Source organism: Armigeres subalbatus, chromosome 3 (assembly GCF_024139115.2).
Source record: "Armigeres subalbatus isolate Guangzhou_Male chromosome 3, GZ_Asu_2, whole genome shotgun sequence".
Taxonomy (NCBI): domain Eukaryota; kingdom Metazoa; phylum Arthropoda; class Insecta; order Diptera; family Culicidae; genus Armigeres; species Armigeres subalbatus.
In genome coordinates, this window is record NC_085141.1 from 50,451,751 (window position 1) to 50,464,410 (window position 12,660).

At 39.4% G+C, this 12,660-nt stretch overlaps 1 protein-coding gene across 5 annotated transcripts in view; it reads left to right on the forward strand.

Moving 5' to 3' along the window:
• LOC134219561 (extracellular sulfatase SULF-1 homolog) overlaps nt 1-12,660 on the forward strand; it is a 236,813-nt gene that overhangs the window by 144,064 nt on the left and 80,089 nt on the right. The window lies entirely within an intron of this gene.

A 12,660-nucleotide genomic window follows, 5' to 3' on the forward strand; every position in this document is an offset into this window, starting at 1 on the left:
ACTTGGTACATTACATTGGCGATAAAATTGGGAAGTTTTACGAAGATTTTCAAAAAATCGACCGTCTATTCAGCAGGCCACCGATTTTCTAGGAAATATTGAGGTACGTTCAAAATCCCCGGAAGTACGCATAGGTACGCATTTGGTACATCAACTTAGAGGTATTTATTTTCAATTTTACGATAAGTGGCCTGCCAGCTAGACGGACATCACTTTCTAACTTCCAGATTAAATCTTACTGCAAAATCGTATAACATAAACAGCTTTCTTCCATAATATCACTGTCAGTCGGTAGGGGACACCTTCTTTTTCTTCTTATTGGCATTACATCCCCCACTGGTACATTGCCGCCTCGCTGCTTAGTGTTCATTCAGTACTTCCACAGTTATTAACCGCGAGGTTAACCATGAAACTGTGCGTATGAAATTGTCTTCTTACCATTAAACATGACCAACTAATCAGTAACTGGCGACAGTGCGAGCTAGATCCATCTTGAGTATATTCCATATACTCGTGGTTATGCAATCGATTTTGATGTATATCGCCTATATTTGCTGTAGTGACGACGACCACCTCCAGGACGCAGGGTGTTTACTCAGGTGACGACTAACGCTAACGGTAGACCACAGGCAAAAAATCGATCCGATGACAGAGAGCTGGTCTCCTGCTAGACCGAAGCTCTATCCAAGGCCTTCGATTTGCCACTGAGTCGATCAGAACATGGGAGGTGGCCCAAATCGCTAGGAGAGACCACTGACAATAGTTCGGGAATCTGGGAAAATTTGGACAAAATATTAGGGGCGTAGTATCACTGGCAACTTCGGCCAGACATACACCAGTGTCTTTACCGGCGAGAGAGCTGGTTTCCTGCTAGACCGAAGCTCTATCCAAGGCCTCCGATGTGTCACTGAGTGGAGTAGAACATGGGAGGTGGCCCAAATCGCTAGGAGAGACCGCTGGCAATAGTTCAGGCTTCTGGGAACATTTGGACAAACTGACAGAGAGCTGGTTTCCTGCTAGACCGAAGCTGTGCCCAAGGATTCCAATGTGTCAAGAAAGCTGGCTTCACTGATAGGAGGCTGTCCAAGTAACAATTTCAAGAATTCATAGATTTATTTAAGTTTTTTAACGGCTTTATCGCTGCTTTGATCAATACCGCGAGATTAGCCTTATTGGAAGACTTGTAGCTATCTTCAAAATCAAAATAAAACGTTCAATAAAACCACAAATGTCAAATGCTTTATGAGCTTATTAGGGGCCTAATGATTATCTTGAGGACTCTAATAAAACCAATTTTGAAAACTGTCATAAAGCCGAATATATTGGTCTAAGACTTGTCTTACGCATAACCTAAATAAAACTTAGTAGTTTTAATTAGGTTTATAATGGTATTGTACAAGAACATAATGTTTATATTGAACTTGGTGAACTATGGTCAATCGAATGGCTAAACACAGATGTTTCTGTTCCATGTTCCCCAAATATTTTACACAAAGAACATAAAAAATACATAAATTTTCCTAACTGAGCATTCGAATATTTAAGATTTTGTTGTTTATTGGTCAAATTCCACTTCTGAAAATGAAACAGATAATATCTGTCAGATATTATGATTCCAGTTGGAAATCGAATTTCGAAGTCGCGAAAACCGATTTTATTCGCGTTCAACTTATAGCGCACCATTGCGCAACTGGTGCACATTATTTGCAACCAGATGCGCTATACAGCGCACCAGATGCGCAGTGATGAAACTTGCGACTAATAGGAGAAAGATTGATTGTCGTAAGATCAAAAATTCGGTTCTGAGCTGCACATATAATAATAAAAATCAAGCGAATATAGAACGATCATGAAAAAACTAATCGTAAGGAATCGATTGCAGCAACTTTCAGCAAAATACTTATTGTATTTGAAAGTTATGCAAAATGTTATTTTGGCCGTCAAAATTGCCCATAGTGTAGTAGCAGCCATGCTGGTAGGAAAAAATAATTTTATATCGGCGTAAATCTTTTGCAAAATCTCTTGAAATGCAGCGATTATTATTAATGACAATTAGTAATAATCGCTGCATTTCAAGATGATTTTCAAAATTTGCAGCACGAGAAATGTTTCCTTGCAAATTGGAATGCCACTAGAGGAAAAGGCAGCATATCAATTTATTATCTTCACTAATTAATTGGTCGTAAATCACAGTATTACGACGGCGCACTTGAAAAAACTGGTTTTTTACCTGTTTTCGCCAGAAATTCGAACGCGCAGAAAAATTTGCAAGCACGCGAACGAATTCTGGGCATCCAATTTCCAATAATTGAATATTATTTTCATCCATGCCCGTGATGTTGTTTTTAATTTCATTCTTCCATTTCTATGATTTTCCTTTTCCTTCAAAACAATAACAAAAAGCTCCACGGAAAAGAAATTCCCTTTTTTGACAGCGGTTTTATGGAACTCTTATGAATAACCTTAAACTTGTTTTGAAGACGATCTCAAGAGTGGTCCACTTAGTTATAACATAATCTTGTAGCGGTCGTCAAGAGGTTGTCATGTAGATTTGAGTTTTATTGCTAGTCTTGAAAATTTACTCTCCAAAACTGCTAATAGAGTATGATAAAACTCAAAATGTTACTTGGGTGGTTACCGAGATGTTGAGTATAAAAGACTAGCAGAGAGCTTTTTAGACTATCAACTTTAGCACCCCCAGTGAGGAATTATTTCTTTGAAGGGGGTACGTTATTGACTGTGTCTGTGTTTGGAATCAACTAGCGAACATAGCTTTGCAGTTCACTCCTTAGAAGGTTCACTACGTCGAATTTGAATTTCATCGCATTTCTTTCTGATTTGTTGGAAGAGATTTGTATAACATTTTTCCAAAGTACGAGTACGCTCGTTTATCAAGTTCAGTATTTGTTCTTGTGACTGTAAGATTTTATCCTGATTGCGCTGATTGAAAGTTTATCAGTGGCGGCGTGATAGATCATTTCATTCGAAAGTTCCTCCGGGTGTTCTTTCAGGTGTTCCTCCGATAGTTTCTCCAGCAGTACTTCTGGAAATTCCTCCTGCAACGTTTCCAGTAATTCCACCAGGAGTTGGTCCTGAAGTTCCTGTGGAAGTTCCTCCAGGAGTTCTTTCGGAAGTTCCACCAGAAATTTCGCGGGAATTTTCCCCTGCGGATGTTATGGAAATTCCTTCAGGAGTTTTCCTAGGAGTTCTTCCGGGAGTTCCTCCAAGAGTTCCTTCACAAGTTTCTCCAGGAGTATCTCCTGAAGTTCCTGCCGGAGTGCCTCTTTGAGGTCCTCCTGGAGCTCCTCCAGGAGTTCCTTCGAAAGTTTCTCCAAGAGTACCTTCTGGAGTTTTTCCAGGAGTACCTTTGGGAGTTTCTGCTGTAGTTCTTCTGGGAGTATCTCCGGGAATTCCTCCGGGAGTTCCACCGAAAATACTACCGGGAGTTACTCTGGGATTTTCTTTGAGAGTCCCTCCGGGAGTTTCTCCAGGAGTTCCTTCGGAAGTTTCTCCTGGAATACCTCTGGAAGTTTCTCCAGTAGTTCTTCTGGGAGTTCCTCCAGTAACTGTTCCCGAAAAAATCCTCCAGCAACTCCTCCAGAAATTCCCCCAGGAGTTTTTTTCTAAAGTTTCTTCTGGAATTATTCCTGGAGTTCCTCCAGTGATTTTTCCAGAAGTTTATTCAGCAGCTGTTCTGGAAGCTCCTACAGCATCTGCAAAAATCCATCCATGAGTTCTTTTCGATTCCTCCAGCAATTCGTCCATAAATTGCTCCTGTAATTCTTCCAGGACTTCCTTGTGAAGTTCTTCCAGCAGTTCCTCCAGGAGTTCCTTCGGAAGGTCCATTAGGTACTCGTCTGGAAGTTCCTGCAGAAGTTCCTCCTGAATTCATTTGGAAGCTCTTCCAGGTATTCCTCAAACAAATCTTTCAAGAAATCTTTCAAAATTCCGTCAGAAATGTCTCTTGAATCCGAAAATTCCACTAGGAGTTACTCTAGAAATTTCCCCTTTAACTCCTGAAATTTGAGAACTCGACAGAAATTACATTGAGAGTTCTGCAGAAAACGTCTCATGTGAAATTTCTTTGAAGCCACGTCCCTGAAATTATGCCGGAAATTCTTCCAACAACTCTCCCGGACAATCGTTTAGATTTTTTTCCATCATTAATTCCGTCTGGAAATTCATCTGGCAATTCCTACAGAAATGTCTTCAGGAATTTCCTGGAGCATTTCCTGGAGAACTATCTGAAGTAATACCTGAAGGAATTTTCGAAAGACTCCCTGGTTTGGATCCCTGTAAGAATATTCTGTGGAATATCGGGTAAATTTTTCAATGGACTTCCTGAAAAAAATATCGAAGAACCTCCTAGTAGATTATCTTGAATTAAAAAAATTGTAGAAATTCTGAAACAAAGCGTATTTTAAAAGGAAGTTCAAAAGGAATTTCCAGAAAATAATATTTATGAATTTCAAACAAATTTAAAAGAAAATTTTGAAATAGTTTCAGACTGAATTTCCTGAAGGGTAATTTTTAAATTTTCTGATAGAGGGAATGACGGCTTTGGCAGGTTATGTTCTATTATTGTCAGGGTTTTTTATGATTGATTATGCTCAAATTTGGCCTAAACATTCTTTGCACATCAAAGAATATTGTGGCCAAATTTCATAAAATTTGGTCGACGAAAACCCCCTAACAATAATAGAACAAAGCCGTCTTTTTCCCTAGATCTTAAAAAATAAGCTATCCAATTTAATTCCATAACGATGTAATCTTTACAGATACGTATTTCGGCCTCAACTGTACGGCCGTCTTCAGTGCCTCGTACTTGACTTGACTGTGCGCGCTGAAGACGCGTCAAACTCGTTTTAAGACATTCCATCAAAAGAGCTTAACCCAGCCAACACAAAATCGCATATGCTAGCGAATAAGTGTACAAGGTGGAGGCGATATAGGCACATTCCTCCATTTGACTGTGTGCAAAATGCACGTATTTGGCCTCCATTCGCTATGATATACGATCTTGTGTTTGCTGGGAATTTTTTTCTTGATTATATTTGTTTAGCAAATTCAAATTTCGGATGCCATATTGGTCATTGTATGGCAGACTTTTGGAAATATTTCACAGGAATAGTTTTATTTTGCTCGTCGGAAAATTTTTATTTTACTCGTCCAAGGAACTGCCTGATTAAATGTAATTTTATTATAATAACTATTTGGAGAAAAGTTAGCCATGTTGTGTTGAAGCAACTGTTTTTTAAAAGATAGACAGAAGTTCTAGCGATTTAGTTTTATTGAAATACGCTTTACAAACATTTTTATTTTCTCACGTCGTTTTTTTTCCACTTTTTGGCCAGACATATTAGTTGCATTTGCGAGAAGGTCGGCATCCAATGATTTCGATTTCAATTAATTACATATTATTCGGCAACTCGGCCGTACGGAAATCATTTTTTTGTTAAATATCTTGGCTGTGCATATGCACATCACATGTTTCGAAATGGACAAATTGATATGAAATTTGCGAAAAAGAATCCACGTGTCTTGGAGAGACTCGAATCCTCCAAGGAGGTTGAGGGTTCGAGTCCCTCCAAGACACGTGGATTATATCAATTTGTCGATTTCGATTTGTTGACTTTATCGTAAATGAGAATAAATGCTGCATAATTGTGAGTAGATAATTGTCATAGGAACTTGGCTATAAAAAATGTATTGTAGAAGTACGGTGTGAGTGATTAGATAAACAGAAGCAAGGTGGTAAGAGGTGAGAGATGATAGTTGGGGAGTGGAAATCGAGATGTTGAGTAGTGAGAAGTGAGTGAAGAGTTATAAGACAAGTAGAAGAAGGAAGGCAGAAGAAGAAAGGAGGAAAGAGAAAAAGTCTCATTTCTGACCTCTCATTCCTTGGTACTCACTTTTCTTACTACTCTCTTCTTACAACTCACTTCTCACTCCTCATTTCTCACTACTTATTTCTCTTTTCGAACATCTTGCTTCTCACATCCCTTTTCCCATTACTCATTTCTCACTTCGCACTTTTTATTTCTCACATTTCGTTTTTCATTTTTCACTTCTCACTTTTAATTTTTTATATCTCACGTCTGACTTCTCATTTCGCACTTATAATGTTTCACTTTAAACTTCTAACTTTTCACTTTTCATTTCTCACTGCTACTTCGCATTTCGAATTTCTCAATTCTAATTCCTTACTTCTCATTTCTCACTCTCCTTTACTCACTTCTCACTTCTTATTTCTCACTTTCCACTTCTTACTTAGTTTTCCACTTCTCACTATTCATTCCTCACTCCGAACCTCTCACTTCTCATTATCCAATTTTTACTTCTCACTTCTCTCTTATAACTTTTAATATCTTACTTCTGACGTCTTATTTCTTACTTATCACTTTTCACTTCTCACTTTTCTCTTTCCACTTCTTACTTTTCGCTTCTCACTACTCATTTTTCATTTTTCACTTCTTACATCGAATCTCTCCGAATTTTTCACTTCTAACTTTTCATTTCCCACTACACACTTCTCACTTCTTACTCCACACTTCTCATTTCTCATTTTTCACTTCTTACATCGAATTTCCCACTATCGCTTATCACTTTTCACTTTCAACTTCTAACTATATCGTCCATGTGAATTAATTTTGACGACGTCGTGTTAGCGAGGTGCAAATGCATCATGAAATTACTTCGGCTTAGAGAATATCGCGTAAGGGAGATATAAACTCGAAACGCAGGAAACGCAGTATGCTAGATTCAAGGGACTTTGAATTACATCGAGTTATAGAACATCGAGTTATGGAGAGTTCATTGTGGATTCACAAAACGATTTCAGTTCTACATTCTTTTCCATATTGAGGAGATACTTTATGGTTGCAAACGATAGTGCGTCGGTTAAGAATACATGAACCGATGTTATATAAATTCTGATAATAGTCTAAGTCAGTAAAATTATATTTTTGTGTTTGAGACTTTTTAAGACATGTTTTGGGCTGAGCAGGGTTCGGATTTCTCACTCACTCACGCGACAACTGATCACTCCACCATGCATTTTATCCGGATAAATTATAGTGCGATAAACTACGGCACAAGCGATGGTGCGAAAAATTGTTATCCTTCTTCTCATGTTTCGCGAAAATCAAATGCTGCTTACTTTGCCTCTCCAAGCGGATTGAATCTGACGATGCGCCACGATAAGCAGAAGTTTCAATACAGCAGTTTTTCCCTTTGCTTTCAGTGTAATCATGTGGTGGCGTGTTTATAGTGGGCGCTCTAAATATTTTAAAATTGTTTTGGGTTCGAATCCCGTTGCGGTCCTAAATTTTTGTAAATATGCTTGTAAAATTTATCTGGAGAGGCGACGAAAAGGAAAATTTGTGGATTAAAATTAAATTATCCGGCGAGCCGGCGCTCACGAATTTATCATCCGCCATTCTATCCGGATAAAAATGTTGTGTGAGAATACTTCCTCACAGGGGGACCATGAAAAATCACTCTCCGCTTAATGGATTAATCGCAGGTTTTTATTCATATGAGTGAGAATTCCGAAGCCTGGGGCTGAGCAACGTCTGTTGCTGGAAAGGTAACATATCAGAACGAATGAACCTTCAGCCCAAAACGTCAGGCCCATATACATATTAACTTCAAAAGTTGAGAGCGGTTGAATCATATTATTCCGTACGTCAAACAAGACCGAAAATGTCGAGGAAGCATTTTCCATCTATATTTTTAGATTTCGAATTAAGCAATGTTTCTTTCGACTTTTGAGTCAAAGGAAAAACTGACACTTTCAGGATGATTAACTTCATCGTTCCCTGAAAGAAAATCGAATATTGATTCTTCATTTTAGGACCTAATTGTTTTTCCTTGATTACAATGCATCTTGTTGGTTGAATAAGTTACTGTGTACTTATTTGTTTCCGTTACTGTATGTGCTGACAAGTATCATTTTGCCAACTGAAACTCCCACACTATCCGGTTGTGAGTGACATCTTTCCTCCGCTCTAATCTGCGGAAAATATGTCTCCGTACTATGCCACAGGTCATACCAGCCCAGTGAAAGTGACGATGCGGCACCCCGAACAGTAATGCTATGATTGCCTCTGCTGGCCTCTAGTGCTAGTAAGTACCTCCACCTCCTACACACCAAAACTGATCTTGGGTGGGATGTTATTCTGGTTTGTCACCCCAATCAGTGCAGTGGCATTAGTTCATGATGAGTGCTAATGATGTACATACAGCACTTGGATGCAATCCGGCTTATTTGGAGCAAAGTGGGTGACACGGCGGAATGGCGCGTTCTCACACTGCACATTTGTTATGCGCATTCCTGGAAGATAACTGTGAGGAATTTAAATCAGCCTTGTCAGTCCAATCACCATGTCCTTCTGGGAAGAAAAAATCCAACCGACTAATCGACATGCCTTGCTCCTGCCATTCGCCTAATTTATGCGCACAAATCGAACCCGATCTGCTTTGCATATTCACGACCGCCGACTATCAGTATGCGATTCAGTTTTCCCACTTTGGGGCAACGCGGTGGACTGAATCTAAACACAGAACCAGCCACGCGCGGCGGATAACAGGAGACTAGTGTTAACAGAGCGTGATGCGAGGACTCAATCAGTCTTTCTAGAGTTACAAACGACGAAATGGTGAACGCGGTGAGGAAAAAAAAGTTGACCACTATAAATCACAATTTATCAAACCAACCGAGGACTGGAGGAGATATCGACAGTTGCGCTTCGTGCTCACGTAGTTCATGTTCTTTGGCCGATATCTCTTCGCAACGCCGCGTGTCGTAAACACTTCGCAGCCGGCACAATCTCCACAACCGACATAATGGATGCGAACCGGCTGTCGTCGGCGTCGCTAAGCCTCGACTAGCGGATTACTAAGTTTGTTATTATTAGTTTTCTGGGCGTCGTAGTCGTCGTCGTGTTCATCCGTCACCCATCGTGCATGCAAGCGGTGTGTAATCCCGCTGCAAATGGATAAATATAATCTGTGTCTTGTTCGCGAACTTGCTCGATTGGGAGGTCTCAAGGGAGCACGAGAAATCGGTTGAAACCGAGGCCAGAGTTGCGGATAATGCTTGCGAAATACATTTTTTATGAAACTCCTGAACGGTAGAGATTTTCCTATTCCCTACAAAGTATCATTCAAATTTGCTAACCTTTTCCTATGACATTCCCATTCGATGTAATGAGAAATTAGGTAGTAACAGTTAGGGTGATGGCATTTGGAGTATTGTCACAGAGTCAGTTTAAATACAATGGAGTACAGTCATAACAACTGTAAACTTATTTAAGGTCAATTAAACAATTGTAGTTTGAACCAGTTGACCCTTAAATAAGCCTAGTCCTAATAACCAGGTTCCTTGATTAGCGGAAGAATACAGAACTAATATTTATCACATTACATTGAGTGCTGCTGGCAACACTGCACTGAGAACCTATTCAAAGCCCCACCAGGTCATGCAGATTCTACCAGCCGGCCGGTTTGCATCGGATTGGATACCTATTTATAAATAATCCACACATCGAATGCAACTCGCAACTCGAGTTTTCGCAAATGAAAAGCAATATTTATGTAATAAACGCTTTGTTTATTGCTGAAACATGTTAAGTCTGTTCGACTGCGGCTGCGACTGTCGGCGACCGAGACCGACCGGCTCTCGATCGATAGCGTAGGAAGCAGTCAGTTGATGAATAATTCCGTCGCTTCTGAAATGGACTGCATCTCGTGCGACACCGCATCCCGTCTTCGAAGTAAAGCGACGCCTCGGAATGCTTACCGGTGTGTCTTCACAGTCACAGCTGAAAACGCGGCAAAAACGTGGCAAAGTGGGCAAGAGCTCACAACTAAATCGATACTTTCGGTACGGAACGGAATTGCAACTGGATGATGGTGGTGGTTACTGCTAAAAATAGCTGCGCTGTAATTTTCGAATCTAAATGAAACCGACCTTTGCTTCCACTGTAAACAGGTGTCCTCTTACTGTAGGTATATAGAGAAAAGCATATCTGTACATAGGTTAGTGGATGGGGTACGAAAATTCAGATCCGCCAACAAACCCACACTCAATGTGGACAAATGCTATGATACACAAAGAAATTCAATCACGCGACCAACTGAACGAAGTGATAACCTTCAGTTGCGCTAAGTGCTTTCATTTGTTCTGAAAAAAAGGTTAGCCAAATCTGAATAAATTAATTTCAATCGATCGTATTCAATTAGGAAGAATTTAGAGTGCGAACTAACTTTGAACACATTGCCCTTCAACAATTTGTATGCTTGTTCGAACACGAATACGTTGCATACTAATTGTGAACTTTGCTTTTCATACGCGGCCTAGAATTCCGAAACCGGAAATAACCATACATCCAGCTGAACAACATTTCCTGCAATTGCATGTTTCTAAATAATGCATTTCTCACATATCCACCCACAACCAGCTATATGCATCTCACCTTTGCCTTCGGAAAGCAGTTCAGCCTGCCTGTATCGCTGATAAAATTTTCATCACTGCCAAATTGCTTCTGTTAACTTTTCTAACTATGTACCATTTCTATACATTCCGTGCGAAATAGTCTCAGCATAGCTCTTTCAGGCAAGCGAATAAATCAATGACTGTATAGCCCACCGCCAAGCACCGACCCTTGGTCAGGTTTTACGCCTTGCTGCCCTTGGTATTTGGTTCTTGTTTCGTGAAAAATTCCCCTTCCTCGCCGTGATAACACGTGCCTCGTGGAAAACAGCAATGATTCTGAACCTGGGGCCCTTAACTCGTGAATCCAGAAGCTGGGTTGGCTTTGCATAGATTTTTACTTCTATGTGTTAGAATGTTGCAGCACGTTCCGCATACGTAATTCGTTGCCGTTTGACTACTTTGCATTTTGGAGCTCGATAGAGAAATATCCTTTCAAAACTATTTAAACATTTTTTTTAAATCTGCTTGGTAAGTAAATTCGATATAAATATTTTAAACATGTCTCCCCTTCTCTCAATTTTTTCGTCTATTGCTTCCATATAGGAGATAGTGATTAGTCCTAAATCAGTGATTAGTCCTAAATTAATTTCTGTGGTAACGGATGAAAGTGATACTCTCATACAATAGTCTAGGCTTGTAACAGATACGAATTAGTGCGAATTGCTCAATGCCAATGGCCTAATGCTAATGCTAGAAAAATCAAAAAGCATGAATAATTCATTATTCCATTATTATTATTTCCAAACAATTAAGTTTTTTTTATATTTATTTATACCGTTACATTGTTCTTGCTGAAGAAAATATTAAAAACGATCTATTCGCAAATAATATATACCGCCAACGGGGGTGTCATTGGGCCAAAATGTGGTATGCTCCAAATAAATGTTACAAAGCTCTAGTAGTTAACATTGGAATCAAGTATTAATTAGTTTTGTACAAGCTTGAACAATGAATTTACCACTGTGTGGGGAAAAAATAATAAACGAGGGAAATTCTTCGAAGTTATATGTTGTTTAAAATTGGCCCATTCTCACCCCTCACAGGGGGTGACATTGGGCCAAGTACAAAGTTCAGCGATGACGATGCAACGATTCAATCGTTCATTAAAAATAATTGCCTACATTACGGCTCGTACCAACTATGTATGGCAAATCAACCAAAGGCTTGGCCCAATCTCACCCCTTTTTAGCGTGCATTGCTCGTTGCTACGAAAAACCAGAACCGCTATATAAATATTCATAAAATTCGATAAAACAACAAACAGATTATCGTAACATAATCACCAGGTATCCATCGATCTAAAATTTAGTTATGTAATAGATTTGTGGGGCATTACTGACACTATTTTAATACGGGTTCATTCGATCAATAGTTTTACATTCAAATTCCAAGCATTATGGTACGAGCACAATTAGTTTTTGGAATTTGTTTTGTGATTTTCTAGACGTGAATATTAATATAATTTCGAACCGTTTGAAGTTTTCATCAAAATTCGTAACAGTTTCTGAGATATTAGGAGCTGAAACATTTCTCGTTTTTGACCCAATTTTACCCCCTAGGCCCAATGTCACCTCGAACGACGGTACATTTAATTTTAATAGTATGAATAAAAACAATGCATAAAATGAGCAATGAGTAAATGCTGGAAAAATAATGTTTCATTAAAAATCAATATCTTTGAGTACTTTATTTATTTTTTATTAACAGACTAAGGCCGGAGTGGCCTGTGCAATACATGAAAGTCATTCAGCTCGTTCCATGGCTGCACTTTGCCAACCACGCAGTCTGCGGAGGGTCCGCAAATCGTCATCCACCTGATCGATCCACCTTGCCCGCTGTGCACCTCGCCTTCTTCAGAAATAGTAGTTTGTGCAACAAGTTGCAAAAAGATGATTTTTTAAGCACGAGTTGTACGTTTATCCAACGAGGCTTGCCGAGTTGGATAAATACTTCGAGTGCTGAAAAAATCGAGTTTTGCAACGAGTTGCACACGCTATTTTTTGCAATGACGAAAATGGACTTTAATTTGATAAATCTGTACCAGAATTGGAGAGTCTAATTTACTCCACATGACCATTCTTCCCAATAAATTATGTTGCTTCAGAGAACAATCAGATTCCATGTTACCGTGCCACATTGCATCGTTCGATAAGCCGTGAAGC